Here is a 17,638-nt window from a genome sequence, read left to right on the forward strand (position 1 = left end):
GAGAATGTCACAAGGACCTGTGCGAGGTTGATTTGGTTTCTATGCTTGTGAAGGGTGGATTTGGCTGAACTGTTTTGCTTAACTTGTGATCTAAAGCACTGAAGGAATGTGAACTTCAGAGCATTTTGGTCAATTGCAATAGGAAGCTGTTTTTGACTTTTTGTCTTGAAAGATATTGTGCAAGGAACACTAGATTTCAAGATAGAGAAAATTGGTGTGTGCAAAGGATGTGCACTTGGTAAACACTCCAACGCTTCCTTTTTAGCTTGTGAGTAGAGATTGAGAGAAATTCTGGAGTTGATACACTCCAATGTGGGTGGGACTATCTCTTCCCCTTTTGTGAAAGGTGTTGAGAAATCTAGGGCAGTAGACTTAGGTGATTTCTCTTGATTAGTAACTGCTTGTGAGTATCTTTTACTTCATTAGATTAGGATATTCTCTTTGATTAAGTTATTAGTGTTCTTTTTCATCAAACAGCTACCAATGCATAAACATAAATACGGAAGAGACACAGAATGTAGGCTATGAGCTAGGGCGAAAACCTCTCACTCTTTGAGAGGAAAACTCGCACAAATTCTTCTTATAGAGGTTCCAATTGATGAATACTAAGACCAAGATCCTTGACCTATTAGCCACTCCAAGACCAAGGCACTAGATCCCTTGACTGTCTTTTCTTCTTCTCTACTCATCTTCCTCTTCGACCTTCTTAGCTTTGAGATATTTGTCTGAGTTCTTCTCACTGTCTTTGTATTGAGGTTCCCTTTCTGCGAGACCTCCTTGCTGTCATGGCATCGATCTCTTTCCCTTGAGATAGTACTGATATCCTTTCTTAGCACCGAGACCTCAAACTGAGGTTTCACTGTAATATGTTGCAGCTCCTCCAGAATCTTGTCATCGAACTGTACTTCGCATCGCTGTAGTCTTCTGGTCACTGTGCTTTGGTTACCCAAATTCAGGGGGATCCGAATTCCCTTGACTGTAATGACATCTGAACTTTCTTGTTGCATCTATCCACCCAAAATAGAGATCTGATTTTTCTTGTTGGATCTATCCTCCCAAAACAGAGATCTGAATTTACTTGTTGACTGTGATTGAGGTCCAAACTTATCACTGTTACATCCATCCGAAAATCTCAGAGGTGTCACTGAACTTTTGACTGTACTTCATCACCGAAACTTCAGAGGAATCGAAACTTCTGTGTGTTGCTAATGCAGAGACCCTGCCTGCCTATTTATAGTGGTTTGTCCCATGTAATAAGCCGACCTATACATCTGAATAGGTGTGTCTCCAAATAGATGAGCTGACATGAGTTCCTTTCTCTGTTTTAAGGCCGACTTGGAGAGGAGTCTTAGTGCTTGTCGTTGGAGGGCTATTTGACAATGTTATTGACTCAAATACATTTGACACATCCCCGAGAAGGGTTCTTCATACATGACATTGACTCTTTGACCTTAATGACAAATCCTAAGGCTCTCAATGGGAGCCACTAACAAATAAAATCTCTTGCTCATGAAACCCATGAAGCAAGGCATTACAAAAATAATTTTATTCTCTTCTTTTCATCATTTACAAAGATCATAATGACATGTCATTATGAAGACTGAACCTAGTTACATTTCACAATAAAAGGTAATCTTTATTATGTTTCCTTCATTGATGATTCCTCTAGGGAACTGTAGATTTACTTTTTGAAAACTAAGTATGAAGTGTTTAGTAAATTTAAAGAATTTAGAACCTTGGTTGAAAATTAGACACAAAAAAGGATGAAGGTTCTTCGATCTGATCATGGAGGAGAAAACACCTTCAAATATTCTGACGCTTATTGTAGGATCTAAGAGGGAGCTTACAGTGTAACGATGTAGAACATAATAGGTTTGCAGAATGTAATATCAGATTCATCATTGAGACAAGGGCCATGATTCATGACATGAACTTCCTCGTATGTCTTTGGGCAGAAGCTTGTGATGTCACTGTCTACATCTTGAACAAATATTCGCACAAGATTTTTAAGGATAAAACACTGAGGAGGCCTTTAATGTTGGGAAGCAACATGTATCACATTTCCGTATATTTGGTTGTCTAGTTAATATTCATGTTCTTGATGACGAACTGAACAAGTTGAAGCCCTCTACTATGAAGGGGATTTCTATTGGTTACAATGGGAGTTCTAAAGGCTACTGGATCTACAACTTAGCACAACACAAGAAAATGGTAAGTACGGGTGTGAAAAATTAAAATTGATGAGGATGGGTTGTCCTTAAGATCATAGGAGCATCCTACAATGATTGAAGAAGACAAAACGCATGCTGTTCCAGATTCATATATGAAATTAAATGAGAATTCAGATTCACATTCGCAAGAAATCAACAAAAGAAAAGAGGATTTACTAGCCTCCAATTCAGTTAGAAATCTGTGATGGCTTAACCAAACAATGCAGGATGCATAAGATCAAGTTGGAAGTTGGAACAACTAAATCTACATTTCGAGTGACTCACCCAATGAAGAAATTTACTAATGTTCATTATTGACTTCTATTCTTGAGACAAAGCCTTTAGCTCTGAGGATGTTGAAGGAAGTGTAACTAGGTTCGGTCTTCATAAATGTACTTTTGATATTTGTACTTATTCAAGAAAATAAATATTATTTTTATAATATATGTCAATTAGTTTCTTGCTCATTGAAGTAGGTCTAGCACATGTCAAAGTGCTATAGGTGAGTCAAATAGTCAAGAGAAAATATTGAAGGCCTTAAGCGCATGTTACACCATGTATAAATATCAATGTTACCAGACTCGGAATCGGCAACAAATCGGCGAGGCAAAAGAGCGAAGAGTTTTAATCGGATCGGGAAAAAATTGGGAAAAAATCGGCAAAAAATCGTTGAATTCATTAAATAAAAATATACACATATTGAATTAAAAAAACCATTTTTCATTAATATTGGGTAAAGGCATGTCCAAACAATGCATACTATCAATAGATGTCCAAAATATCATGAATAAATAAGTATCTCATATATGTTATGAGTCCAAACATGATCCAAAGCACTGAGTCTTGAGTCCTTAGAAAGTTAGAAGCATATGCTTGTAAAAGTTTACAAAAAACTGCATACTAATAAGAAAAAAATCAGCAACTAAGAGTTTGAGTCTCTAAGACTCTTAAGAGTGAGAACTAGAAGCGATTCCTTCCACTCCTTCGCTTGCTTGACTCTCAAAGTTCTCCAAGTCATGAAGGCTTAAAAAAGGAGGCTCATCTAATTGAACCCAGTTTGCCGCATTTGTAGCTTGCAAATCTATCTCTTCAAGGTCGATTGGTGAATGATCCATACCTGTCATTATCATGAGACTTTGAAATGTGAATTAAAGTTTCACTTTGAAGTTTGAACTTTAAAGTACGAATTAGATTATGAAACCTTCAAATTCAAGCTCTCGAATCTCACCTTGTATTTGTTTGTTGCGAAGTCATAGATTGTAATGGACAAATACAAGGTTATTCAAGCGTTTTTGTGTCAATCGGTTGCGCTTCTTAGAGTGTATTTTCTGAAACATGCTCCAGTTGCGTTCACAACCTAAAGCACTGCATGCTTGGTTTAAGATTCGAATGGCAAATCTCTTCAAATCTGGCGTATCACTACCAAAATTTTGCCACCAAAGACCTAGCAAGTGGTAAGGGTTTGTGAGTAGAAGTACTAAATTAGTAAATAGTAAAAACTTGGAAAGAAAAGAAAATTTAATAAAACATTTAACATACAAAATAAAGTTTAAACAAATTTAATGAATTGATGAAGCCTTCAAGCTGGGTACCTGGCAACATCTTAGACCTTTGTCTTATAGCACTGGTATAGGCAAACAATTTAGATGGTGCCCTATAATCTTGTAGTTGGGAAAAGACACGACTTTGCTGTTCTGGATCAGGGAAGCACCTTTCCACGCATGTCATAAGTCCTCTGCCAACCTCCCCATCCTCATTAAATTTGCTCTTATCATAAAAATATTGTGGGTTTAAGCAGTACCCAACAGCATGTAAGGGGGAATGCAACTGCCTATCCCAACGTGCATCTATAATGTCCCAAAGAGGCATATACTTTGTCTCATCATCCCCATATCTTCTTTTGATGGCCTCCTTTGCGAGATCCATCGCCTCATAAATGTAACCCATAGCGGGTTTGTCACCGTCAACCATCCTGAAAGTTCAAGCATTCAAATTTAAAGAAATATGAAACATTGTAAATAAAAATAAGCTTGAAATGAAATTTAAAAAATGAAAAAGTTAAAAGACTTGAAGTACCTGAGAACTCTAACAAGGGACTCTGTCACAGCAATAATCTCTTCAGCATCTTTCCAAAAACCATCATTAAACACAAGTGCAGCAATTTCGATGCCTTCAAGGGTCTTGGAATGTTTAGATCCCATCCACTCAGGTCTCGAGAACATCCTCTTCAGATTTATCTTTTGCTCAACCACAGATTGCAAAGATATGAAATTTGTTGCAAATCTAGTCACTGCAGGTCGAACAATTTCTTTACCTTTAGTGTATATTCTCATAGCGTTTAGAACAATAGTGTGGTTGTGTAGGTATTTGGTTATGGATTTTGCCTTCTCCACAACCTCATGTATCCAATGAAGCTTACCAATGTCCTCAAGCATTAAATCTATGCAATGGGCAGCACAAGAGGTCCAAAAAATAGTGGGGTGCCTAATCTCAAAAAGTCTACCAGCAGCCATATAATTAGCTGCATTGTCGGTGACAATTTGTACAACATGTTCTTCTCCCACTTCTTCAACGACTTCCTCCATCATTTCACAGTTAAGTTGGGTAGTCTTAACCTTGTCTGAAGCATCCACTGATTTGAGAAACATTGTGTCTGCGGGACAAGATACAAGGAAATTTATTAAAGTGCTATTCCTCTGATCTGTCCATCCATCACTCATGATGGTGCACCCTGTTTCTACCCATGATGAACGAAACTCAGCTAGCACAAGCATGACATCTTCAACACTCTCTAACAACATATCTGTCCTAAGGCTCTCTAATGTAGGGGCTTTGAACCTTGGACCTGCAATATCAATTGCATCAATCATAGCTTGCCAATAAGGACTTCTAGCACAGTGGAAAGGTATGTCAGAATAGTACCAAAAGTTATCAATGGCCTTCCTTGCCTGACTATGGATATTTTTTTTCCAACCAGTGGCATCCAAGGTAGGTTGGGAACCGGCATTGAGGATTCAACAGAGTGAGGTGACATGGGGCTAGTGGTAGAAAATCTATCAACTCCAGGAGTTCCTATTTCAGTATTTTGCTTTGCTTTCTTGGCATTATGCTGATCTATCATATCAAGGGCCAAGGCTGCTTGGTATTTGACATTATCGTCAACCTTGCTGCAAAGACTTATATCATGGCCAGGTATTTGTGCAAGGTAGAACTTGAATCTATAAATGCCTCCACTACATTCCTTTTTGCAAAATTTACAAAGGAGCTTGGGGTTTCCTGGAATCTTGTCACAATAAGCCCAAGCAAAGTCCTTCTCTCTCAGTATTGTTGTTGCTTTGAACTTGTGTTTAATTTGTGGCTTCTGTTAAGATTTGGAGTCGTTTAATTTGTGGGTCCTGTGAAAGACAACAAAAAATCAAATTTAAAAATGATCCAAAAATTTAAAATATGCTAGAAATTAAAAAATTAAATGAAGACAGATGTCAGTAAACATATAGAAATGTTGCCTTTCAATAAAACCAGAAAACATGCAGAACCCTGGTTTTATTCAATGGAGCACAACATAGCTCTAAAAATTGGCACAAAAGCACACCAAGAAAGTGCCATCATCTGTCATCTATGCATATGAAGATTGCTGCAAGATCACTTAGATCTCTGCCATGTATCAAATATATGTGTTAAGATTCAATTTGCTCTTTGATAGATGCAGAACTGAAAATGTAAATGGCTCCCTCATGCACAACCTTGCTTGTTCAAATACTGGAATCTGAGGAACAAAAATAATCTACTTCTGAATCTGGGCTGCTTTCTTTAGAGACAGACTTATGTTCCTTAGCAGACACACTGTCATACAAGTAGTCTCGTGGGGAATCTTCATTACTGAAGGAGATTTCACTCCACTTACAGCCAAGAAAATTCTCATTTTAGTCATTAGTAATCACCCATCTATTCTTTGACAGTAATAAAGCATGTTATGAGCCTGGAATCAAACACAGGCTACTCACAGAATTCCTTTATGACTGTTCCATGATAAATCACTGTCAAGTCTATATGTTAAGTTTATAACTTTATATGTTAATATGTCAAGTCACTGTCAATGGAATCTATAGGTCAGGTCAATCACCATCCACAAGCATCAGCTCTATCTTGTATCAAAGGGCTCACAATGTATGACAGTCAACTTGAAGATTGAATATGTCACTATTTTATGAATGCCTCTGAAGATATATCATGTTGTGCCATCGAAGCTTTCTACAACAAATGATAGTTTCTTTGTTTCTTGAGAAGGGTTAAACAAAGGCCACAGAACATTTAGTTTAGTCAATGATCAGAGTTACCAAGGAAAGCTCTGATTAAGGCTGAGACTAATCATAAATATTGTAGAATTTGATTCAGAGAACTATCTTAAAAACTGATGCTCTACTAGATGTTTGATGATCTAATGATGCCTGGAATATACACTGATGCTTTAAGGTAAGTGTGCTTGTTGCTCAAGTCAAGGTAAGATAAGGCTTCAAATAGCCATTATTTCCTTTTGAAAATTGGTACACAGAAAGTTTGTTTCAGTTCTATCTCTGTTTTGTTTTGTCTCAGCTCCAAGAATTGCGTTCAAACTTGAAACCTTGATTTCTGTTGTTCCACTGACACAAAAGAAACTGCCTTCGTCCTGGATCACAATATCACTATTAACAATATGACAAATTTCTGTGGTCGCCATTCATCGCCCAACCTAGACCAATGTCAGTGGTCGTTCATTGACCAATATGAATATAGACCATTCATCACTCAAAAGATGGAAGCGGTTAAGACTCTGGCCTATGCTACTAGCCTTAATACTCACCAAACTCAGATCTCGGTGGGACCTCCACTGGCTCTTCAACTGGAATCTGCTCTCTCGTTGCTCTCATTGTTGCTTTTTGGAGTACGTGGTGCTGACTCTAAGCTATTGTATGTGCTGCTAAAATCACAATGTCACTGCGTTAAGGCTGTTATATACATGTGAGTCGTGACAGTGATATATTTATACCTGTGACAGTGCAGGCATTATTGTTGTATGCTACTATGCCATCGCAGTTATATGTAATATTATGTATGGATGGAGTCGATGGACTAGACGACTAGGCACTCGAGTATGACATGATACATCACAGTTATATATATGGCATTGCCGCATTAGCATCTCTGTTCTTCTCTGCTGTTTCGCATCACAGTATCACGATTCACATCTATATCTCAGACATCATTATATATAAAGTTAAAAGGAATACCGAATACGTCACCGTTCACGCAGGTTACCTCAAGGCTGAAGGCTCACGCAGGTATATGAATATCTCAGCAATCTGGCTCTGCGGCATCGAATGCAGCTCTGCGGCGGTGTCGACTGAGGACTCTGTAGCGGTGTCGACTGAGGACTCTGCAGACTCGGGACTATGAAACATTGAAATAGCTCACATAATTGATAAAGTTATAAACACATCACAATCCGAAACCCAAAACCCGATAAACCTAAACGCAAAACTGGCGGGACTCGCCAAAAAAACGCAGAATCGGAATAATCGCCATACTCACAAGTCAAACTCGCGTTGACCACGAGTCAAACTCGGTCAACGCGATTTGACTCGCAAAGATTCAGTTCGGATTGTTTCATGGCCGAGCAGAGTTGGAATTGTGATTAATCGGCAAAATCACCGATTCCTGTTTCACTGATAAATATGTATTAAAGTCAAAGATAGAGCCTATAAGCAAAGTCAAGTCTACTCCTATGCAATGGCACCTTCAAGAAGCTCCTTCAAGCATGCTACACCACCATGGAAGCTATCCGCAAATTGCTCAACAAATTAGTCTACAATCTGCCATCAAAGTCGGCCTAAAAGTAGCCAGTGAAGTCGGCCTACAAGTCGGCTTAAATGGATGGACAGTCCTCGATTTACAGAGGCTGTCCACTCCAATTAGAACACACTACTCAAGCTCTGAAATCGGCAAGAAACAAAGAGGACAAGAAGGTCGAAGGAAGCCAAGGTAAAGGGTCTACTAGGGCAGCAAAGAGAAGAGGAAGAACAATGAAGATTAAGGGACTGTTTCTAGGGTATACACAGTCACACGTGTGAGGGAATGAAGGACAGTCTGCGGCTATATCAACAGTAAAATCACAGTTGTATATTCGTCATTGTTTGGACTAGTAACTAAGTCTACAAAGGCCTCCTACTCTAGAGTGGAAGGAAGACACTCAAGCGAAGGAGAGAAGAGCATATGAACTTAGTAATCCTCCCACACGTGCGAGAAACTAGGGCAGTAGAACAACAACACTGTCATACTCTCATATCTCAATAAGGATCTCTATTGGTTAACGTTGAAGTCTACTTGTGCAAGGGATAGAAGAGGAACACTTCACCTAGAAGACTCACTCAAGAAGGTCTATTTCTAGACAAGATTCATAAGAGAATGAAGTGTCGGAAGAAGGAGGACGAGGCGTTGGAGAACAAAGTGTCGGAAGAAGTGCCAGGGTATATGGTGCAGAAAGGAGTGAAGACTTGACTTGTGCTTGGAGGATCTCTTAGTCAGGGGTTTAGGGTTTAGCATTGATCAATAGAAGCTTCACTAAGAGAAATTCACTAAAGGGTTTTCCTCTCAAGAGGAGAGGTTTTGGCCTTGGCAGAGAGCCAACATCTTGTGTTCTTGTTTTTATGTTTTGATAGCAATTTGATGAAGTACACACATATGCACTAATAAGAAGAAGAAGAATAAGCTAACAAGAAAAGTAAAAAGACTCCACAAATTGTTATCAAGAAACTAAGAATCACACTACACTACTTTGCCCTAGATTCTTCAACAGAGGAGGCCACTGCAGAGTAGGTATGGCATGTTACCATGATTGAGGACTATAACTCAATTCTCAAGAATGATGTTTAGGAGATAGTTCCAGGACCTATTGGGAAATCAATGATTGATTCTAGATGTCTTTACAAGATAAAGCACGTCGCTGATAGGACCATAAAAAATTACAAGGTTAGGTTTGTTGCCAAAGGATTCTCTCAGAAAGAGGGAGTCGATTATGATGAGACTCGTTGACCACCAAAGTTGCATGCGAAATTTTTTAAAGACTCCATGCTTGAGGATATGTCAGAGACTTCATGTGCTATCAAAGTTCATATATCATCAGAGTTTTTTAACTTTATCTTTTTCTTCTCATCTTCTTCTGTATTGTACTAAGATTTCGCAAGCCCTACAGGGATGTAAAGTGATGCTAGTGTGATGAATTGAGTCATGTAATAGGCCTAGGTAACTTGGGACGTTGTCATCAAGTGAGTTTACTTTGAGAGGTTTTTTTTACTTGGTTAATTATTGGTACTTTCTAGCATTTAATAATTAATCGAGTTTTTTTCTCCAAGCAATAACTCCAAAGCCCAAGTGCGGCTTGAATGCAAGGCCTTGGGTGAGTCATAATGTTTAGAATCATTGTATATTACCATACTAGATCACTTGTAAAATTTCACGGAATTTGATTAGGTCTAAGTAGATTTTTTTAATAATTAAAAATTTCCCGCAAAATGAGATTTTTTAATTAATTTCTATGTAATGATGTAAATAAGTGGTCTTAGGAAATGTCTGGGGGGTGTGCTCTTCTAGGGTCAAGTGAGCATGACATCATGAATGATTTGCTCGCCCCTTGTGATTTTACTAACATTCTAGGCTATCTGAATCTTATTCTGGATGAAGCCATTGAGGCTATTGAGGAGTTGCCTAGTTTTCTAGTTAACAATGCCATTAGTACCGCGACTCACCTTAGGAATTTCCACCTTTGTGCGAGAAAATGGTGCCATGATATTAACCATGAGGATGTTAAAATGAATATTTTCATCTTCTCATTAGATGGGATGCTTTGGATTGGTTCATAGACTTCCCTGCTAATAATTTTGATTCTTTGGAATCAATCGTTGATGCCCTTGAAGAAAAATATGGAGATAAAAGAAAGATCAAAACAAAACAAATGAGAATGATAAGGATCTCATCAAGGAGTTGACTCAAATGATTAAGGATATGCAACTCACCCAAGCTCAACTCATTAAGGCCATAAAAGTCGATCATTCTAATCAGATGACCACTATTCAAAATCATTCGATTACAATCCCAGTCAAGTAATTAGGAACATGGAACTCAATCAAATAGGATTAATAACAAATCATGCGAAGGAAATGAGTACCATGGAGGTTGATCATTCTAGTCAAATGGTCGCTCTTCAAAATAGGTTGCTTGCCATGGAAGAAAAACAAGTACAATTAATTAACACCATGGAAACAAATCATGCCAAGGAAATAAGTGTTATGAAGGCTAGTCAAATCACTTTTCAAAATAGGTTGGAGGAAATGGAAAGATTACAGGTAAATAAATTCCAGCTTAGGTAAGATGACGAATGGGAAAGGAACAAAAAAACAGATCATAAGCCTCCCAATCCACTGAAGCAAGCCTCATCTTATTATGAGGAGGTCTTTTATGCCATTGAAAAATGGCTAATTGAAGGCGACCTACATAGAAAGGAAACTGAGGGGAATCAAGTTAACACTTATGAGATTGATCCATCACCCATGTCAGAGCAAATGCAGAATGGAGAAGGGCAGGTCACAAAAGTCTTGGATACTTCAAATTTTCCATGTGAGCATTTTCAAGATCGGGCAGAAAGGTCTACTTTGATCGCATCAACATCAACATCACGGTCTACTTAGAAGAAAAGAAAAAGGCGGAAAGGATTTGGTAAACTTTATGGCCATATACAACACAATGTTGGGATCGATCGAAGTCCTAAGATATTCAGAATTGGACAGGGCACATCAGAAAACAACCCATGGATCTGTATGAAAGTACATAGGTTCTCAACATGAACTTCATTGAGGACATCTGATGCCGTGGGGCATCTCTGTATTGTATTTCTAACTCTACTCTTTGTCATTTTTGTTGTTAGAATAGTTTCATTTTTTGCTATTAAAATAAATTTCCATTTGATGCTATTAGAGTAGTTCTTTATTTCAGCATGTTAGTGTAGTATTTCATTTGAGTATTTGAATTTATGATGATATTTTGAGCAGACACTACTAATATATGCCTTTTTGTGGATGCAGATTCTTGGTCCTTGCATGCTCTCACTTCTTGTCAAGCACGAATCCCCATGTGGAGCCAAATGTTGACCACTGAAGTTGCACCTGAAATCTTTTGAAGACTCCATGCCCAAGGATATTTTAGAGGCTTCATGTACCATCAAAGTTCATATATCATCAAATTTTTTTAATTCTACCTTCTCCTTCTCATATTTTTCTGTATTGTACTCAGATTCCGCAAGTCCTATGGGGATGTAAAATGATGCTAGTGTGATGAATTGATTCATGTAACAGGCCTAGGTAACTTGGGACATTGTTATCAAGTGAGTTTACTTTTGGAGTTTTCTTTTACTTGGTTAATTATTGGTACTTTCTAACACTTAATAATTAATCGAGTTTTTTCCTCCAAACAATAATCTCAAAGCCGAAGTGCGGCTTGAAGGCAAGGCCTTGGGTGAGTCCTAGTGTCTAGAGTCATTGTATATTACCATACTAGACCATTCCTAAAAATTTCAAAGAATTTGACTAGGTTTAAGTAGGATTTTTTAATAATTAAAATTTTCCCACAAAACGAGATTTTTTAATTAATTTCTATGTAATAATGTAAATAAGTGGTCTTAGGAAATGTCTGGGGTGTGTGACTTCTCTAAATTCATCCTCAGAGACCCAACATTATTCTAGGACCCACTTTAAGGGTCAAAAACCAACTTATAGTCCCTCAAAAGCCAAATTTCCTAATGTCAGTGGTAAAAATGAGGAAAAATTAAAAAAAATTCAATAATTGGAAAAATTTATAAATTTTTCCAAAGTCAAAGAAAGTCAAACAAGTGACATGACAATTCTAGTGAAGGTCAAAGATGATGTGGCAGCCATGTGGGGCCCACCAAATGAGGCTCAACTCATGTACAAAGTCAAGGGTTCCAAGTGTTGAGTCAACAAGGCAACACGTGAAGTTTGGAGACACCACGAATTGTTGAAAAGTGGTGATTTATTTAATATATTTCAAAGTAAAAAAATGAACAAGAAAATTAAAAGCTTAAAAGGGAAGCAAATTAAAGGTTTAAAGGGGGACAATAATGCCACATGGGACAAAACTTGCCCCCCCATTTTGTCCCCACTTGAGTCATATGTTGGCATGATATTAATTAAGCTGCGAGGTCCATGTAGAAGTTAAGACTAGTCAACGCAACATTATTTGGCATCATTTGTATTCAGTTTAAAGGGGGGACAATAATGCCACATGGGGCAGATCTTGCCCCCCACATTCTCTTGCATTTGTTACACAATAGTCATGAGAGATCAACGTAGGCATTTAGTATCTATCTACATACAACAGTTTGGGAGAGCTAATAACCTACGCGCAACAATAGTTGTTGCCACTCATTGGAGGTATCACGTGTTCCTTATTCTGTTGAGAAATTAGTGCGAGTATGCTTCCTCTTTTCCTTAATCGAACCACACTTGGCTACCATAAAGGACTTGCACAACAACAAGGATATACACTGGCAACCTACAACAATTTGAATTGCATTTGGAGGGCACCTACCAGATTTCAGTTTCAAACTTAGCAGGATTTTTCAACACTTGGAAATTCTATTTGTTTCCTTGGGATTTCCTCCCTCTCCACTTGTCACTTGATATGTTCATTGGGATTTGCTCCCACTTTCCTATTTGAAGGAGCTTTGGGCTTTCACTTTGTATTCTTGATATGAGCTACTGGGCTTGGGGAGACTCTGCTAGATTGTATACTTGCTTTGATAATAATACAAAAGACTTTGGGGTATGATTGATGGTGTTCTTCTTTTTTGAGGTGATATCTTTCTAGTTTATGTGCTTCAATTTTTATGTAATTTGGATTATATTAGCATGATTTTGTCATTCATTGTGGATTAATATATGCCAACTATCTTGTATGTATTTTTGTTTTAGAGAAATATTCTAGGAGTGAATAGTACTAGGCGATTTTAGGAGGAATCTCTAGTTCTCTCACCCATTGTATTTTCTATCATTTTTTTATGAATGCTAATATTTGTTTCGAAGTGTGTAGAAAACTCTTTTGAAATTTTGTGAAGGATCATTTAGTCGTAAGAGAAATTTCAAATAGATTATCTCACTCTCAAATTAAAAAATCAAAGGACCCATCGATTTTGGCTCCAAAAACCCAGCCAATGAAGCAAATGGGAGTTTTCTTTTCCTCTACTCTTCTAGGATCATATAAAATTTAATTTTCCTATTTTTCTTGATCAAAATTTCGAGCTTTCAATAATTTTATGAGCTACTTAGAGCACTATTAACTCCCATAATTTGATCTAGTTCTTGTACCTTAGTTGTGAATTATTGTTTCTTTTTTACATGCTCTCTTCACTTATTTTCAAATTTGTTTTGTAGCCTCTTGAGCAAAAATACAAATCCACTTTGGTGGCAAGTTTGAGGGAGGATGCCTCTAAAACTACTAACACATCTTGTGCAGGACCCCTTGCATTCTTTTGGGCAGCTTTCCAACAAGGTCGTGAGCTCTTTGAGACTCTGCTTTGGCTAGGCTGACTTCTCTTTAAGGGGAACATCTCTCTCTCTAGGCCGTGGGGTTTAGGGAGGCTTAGTCTCTCTTGTCTTACGCTAATTCCTCTTCTTTTCAAAATCTATTTTTATATGCAGAGCAAGCCTCTTAATTTTCAGATTCCAAAGGCCTTTCTTGGGCCTCATTTATATCAGTTTTTCATAAATGAAAGTCCATGGTCAAAATCTCTTATTGTAAAGATTTCCTTGATCTTATTTGAGGCCTTTAGAGGCTCCCATGTCCTTGTAACTAATCTAATAAAAAGGCTGATTTCTTTTGTGGGAGCTTGGGAATTTTTCCCCCGGTATGCCTTCTCTCCATTTAGAGGGAGAAACTTGGTTTATGAATTGGCTAATCTTTTAGATAGTTGCTATAATTTTCTGCACTTACTAATTTCATTAACATAGCATTCATATTCTTCCATTTCTAGCACATGCTTGATGTTAGTTTACATTGTGTGATTTCCATTTACTTGTGCAATTCACTCACAATACATGCAAGTTCTCTTTGAGCAAGCAAGTATTTTATTTTTTGGCAAATTTAAACTATTTGATTTTTCTTTACAAGTTCATGATTATTGCTTCAATATCTTTGTCATTCATGTTCATATGGTACTTTGGTCATTGATGGTTATTTCTTGAAACATTTTCTTGTGCCATTCAATTTTAAGAAAATTTATTTCATTGCAAGCAACACATCTTGGACTTGTGATTTTACATTTTCACATCAGGCTAATTATTTCACATTTTATTTCCATTCAAAGATATTCGTGACATCTACTTGAAGATTTTTCTCCTTACACTTTCTTTGGAAACATTAATGTTCACATGCATCTCATTTAGGTATTCTTAGTGTTAATTTGCATCTCTAATTAATTTACCTTCAAGCATAAGTTTGGTTGAAAGACTTTTAAGATCCCTTCTCTTTCACCCAAACTTGAGGAACAGAGACCCTCTCTTGTGGTTAACACGATGACATTGCAGTCGTCAGAGCCACAGTCTCTGCAGCGCCGGAGACATCGGGTGGTTGGATATTCCAGGGGAGGTATTGTTAATACAACCTCAACTATCTTTCGTTGGGTTTCCCTCCACAACTCACACTAGAGACTTGTTTCAAAATAATTGAGAGAAAAATTACATCTATATAGGCATTTAAATTAAAATTTATCAAAATAATTGCATTTCACACTAGATAGAGTGCATTTCATGCTAATTTACTCACTTTAGAGCATTTTTAAATTTATTTGCAATACTATTTATCTATGGCCTCATTGTTTATTGATGTTGTTATCTCTTGTTATTTGAGCACTTTCCTTTATCAAGTACAATGTCTATTCACATGTTGCAAGTAATATCCTTTGGTTTGTTGAATCTCATTTGCAAGTTATCTTTCCTTGAAATAACATTTTGCAATTAGTTTGGGCCTTCCACTTTGCAATCTTTACTTTACTTGCAATGTTGCCTTTTCATTTACTTGTTGTTTTAGCTCATGTTTATTGAATGATATCATCTTGTTATTGGAGCACTTCTTTACAAGTATAACATTTTAATATTTCCACCTGGCAAATGATATTTTTGATCTAACATCATCTCTTTTGCAGGATTGCTTGTCATTATTTTCATTTGAGCAAGTACATGTTATTTACTTTAAGCAATTAATTGTTTAGGCACTAGTCTATGATGACATATTTTTCTTGAATGAATTATTGAAAGTTACTCATATATCTCCTTCCTTGTTCACATTGTGGGATCAATTTAATATTGTTGATAAACTTTCCATTTAAATTAATCTCCTAGAAACTCACATTTCACTCACTAACCTTCATTAGGGACCACCCCCCTTAACATTAACTAGGAGAGAGCTTTAACAAAGAGAGTTGGGATTAGGTGATAAGCCCTTCTCTTAGTTTGCCACCAAGTCACACCTTGTGGGGTTGAGGATTTTTCCCACACTAACCAAGTGTGCAAGTGAGGCAACAACAAAACTTTGGCTATAGTTTCCGACTTTCTAGGTATACCTCTATTAGAGCTATCATGTCTTTAGCTTCTTTCCTGGTTGTTTTTTTTATTAAATGGATGTAAAGACAACATTTTTGGATGGAGTGATTGATGAAGAGTTATATATAAGTCAACGAAGAGGTTTGAGATCCATGGGCAAGAGACTCATGTTTGCAGGCTGAAGAAATCCTTTCATGGGCTAAAGCAAGCACCATAGGTTTGGTATTGTTGTCACTCAGATTGTACAAGCACTGTGACAACGACTTAGGTCGGGGGTTGTCACTTTGATCCTCGACCTCTCTGTTCTAACTGTCTCCCAACAACAGGTTATGGGGCTTAGTTCCTATGGAAATGTGAAGATGGAGGACAAGTTGACAACTAATGAGTCTGGGAGACACGACTGAGTGGCTTAGCTACTTGGTTAATTCAAGCAAGATTTAAGGATTCAATTTTGAGACTAGTGCCTTATGGACTCAATTTCTAGCTTATTATCAATTATAGACCAAGTAATTGGATGGACAATCGCTGCTTAGATGATTTACTAACCTGTATGCTATGTAAACCTAAGATCTTGGTGTGAAGCAATAATCTTGATTACTTTTAGTTAAATGCCTATTCTAAGTATGACTTTCCTCTTAACTGTTTTGGAACCAGTGTTTAGAGTAGGTTGTGGGATGGAAGCCAACGGGAAGCAAACAAAGGCTTGATTAACGATACCTCCCCCTATGTTCCAACTACCCGATGCCTCTGGCGCTGCAAGCAAACAAAGGCTTGATTAACGATACCTCCCCCTATGTTCCAACTACCCGATGCCTCTGGTGCTGCAGAGACTGTGGCTCTGACAACTGCAAGATCACTGTGTTAACCACTAGAAAGGTGCTGAATCCCTAAAGCTAATTTGAGAAAGGGTGGCCCTAGAAGTCTATCAACCAGGCTTATGCTTGGAGGTAAATTATTAGTGCAAACTAGACTTAAAATGCTTATGCAAGGTGGATGAGTGACTTCTTAGGTTAAGATTGTTTTATGTTTAAGTACTTAAGTTAAGATTAATCTTCAATGACAAGAGTACTTAACAATAAATGGAAAGACAATCTTATTACCAAGAATGTGCCAATATTAAACAATCCAAAGATGAACTTATCTTCCACAAGATGCGTAATCAATGATAGCACATTTAGAACATTTCTCCAATGATGACAATTACTTGCAATAATTAAAAATCTTTAAACAAATTAAATGCCAATGATGACCTTATGCCAATATTAAGAGGTTCTCACTTAAGATGCCAAAGCTTAAGATAGACAATACAATGTGTTTAGCAATTATCCAGTGATTCCTTAGCAATGTTCAATTAGATGCTTAACACAATGATGCCAATTAGATTGCAAGGCAACTAAGAAGGAAAAAACTACTCCAATGAAACTTCAATATTCAACAAGATGGTGTGTGAGTGCTTACTTAGAGCAAAATTAATGAGCTCACAAGTAAAAAAACAAAAGCATAGCCTTCAAATAACCAAACTTCTTCACAATAGCACTTAGAATCACTAGTGAAACAAACACTTATTAAATTTTAGGGCAGCAACAAGTAAATCACTCTAGATCCAAGAATTGACGAGCATGTCTTGCCGAGTGAAAACACAAATTAGCCAACCTTCTCATGATGTAATATTCAGTGATATATCAGATTTAAAAGGAATTATTACAACAGTAAGGAAAGTGTGCAAACAATGAGCTATCAATGTGAGAATGTGTGCCAAAAGGTGCCAAAAATTTCTGAATGCCA

General features: G+C 37.3%; 1 protein-coding gene across 1 annotated transcript in view; it reads left to right on the plus strand.

Annotated features, from left to right (window-relative positions):
* CIP111 (Cam interacting protein 111) overlaps positions 1-17,638 on the plus strand; it is a 166,671-nt gene that overhangs the window by 16,113 nt on the left and 132,920 nt on the right. The gene's annotated exons all lie outside the window — the stretch shown is intronic.

The sequence above is a fragment of the Pinus tabuliformis genome, chromosome 9, assembly GCF_031772625.1.
Source record: "Pinus tabuliformis cultivar Carrire ecotype Pingquan chromosome 9, CPIR1, whole genome shotgun sequence".
NCBI lineage: Eukaryota > Viridiplantae > Streptophyta > Pinopsida > Pinales > Pinaceae > Pinus > Pinus tabuliformis.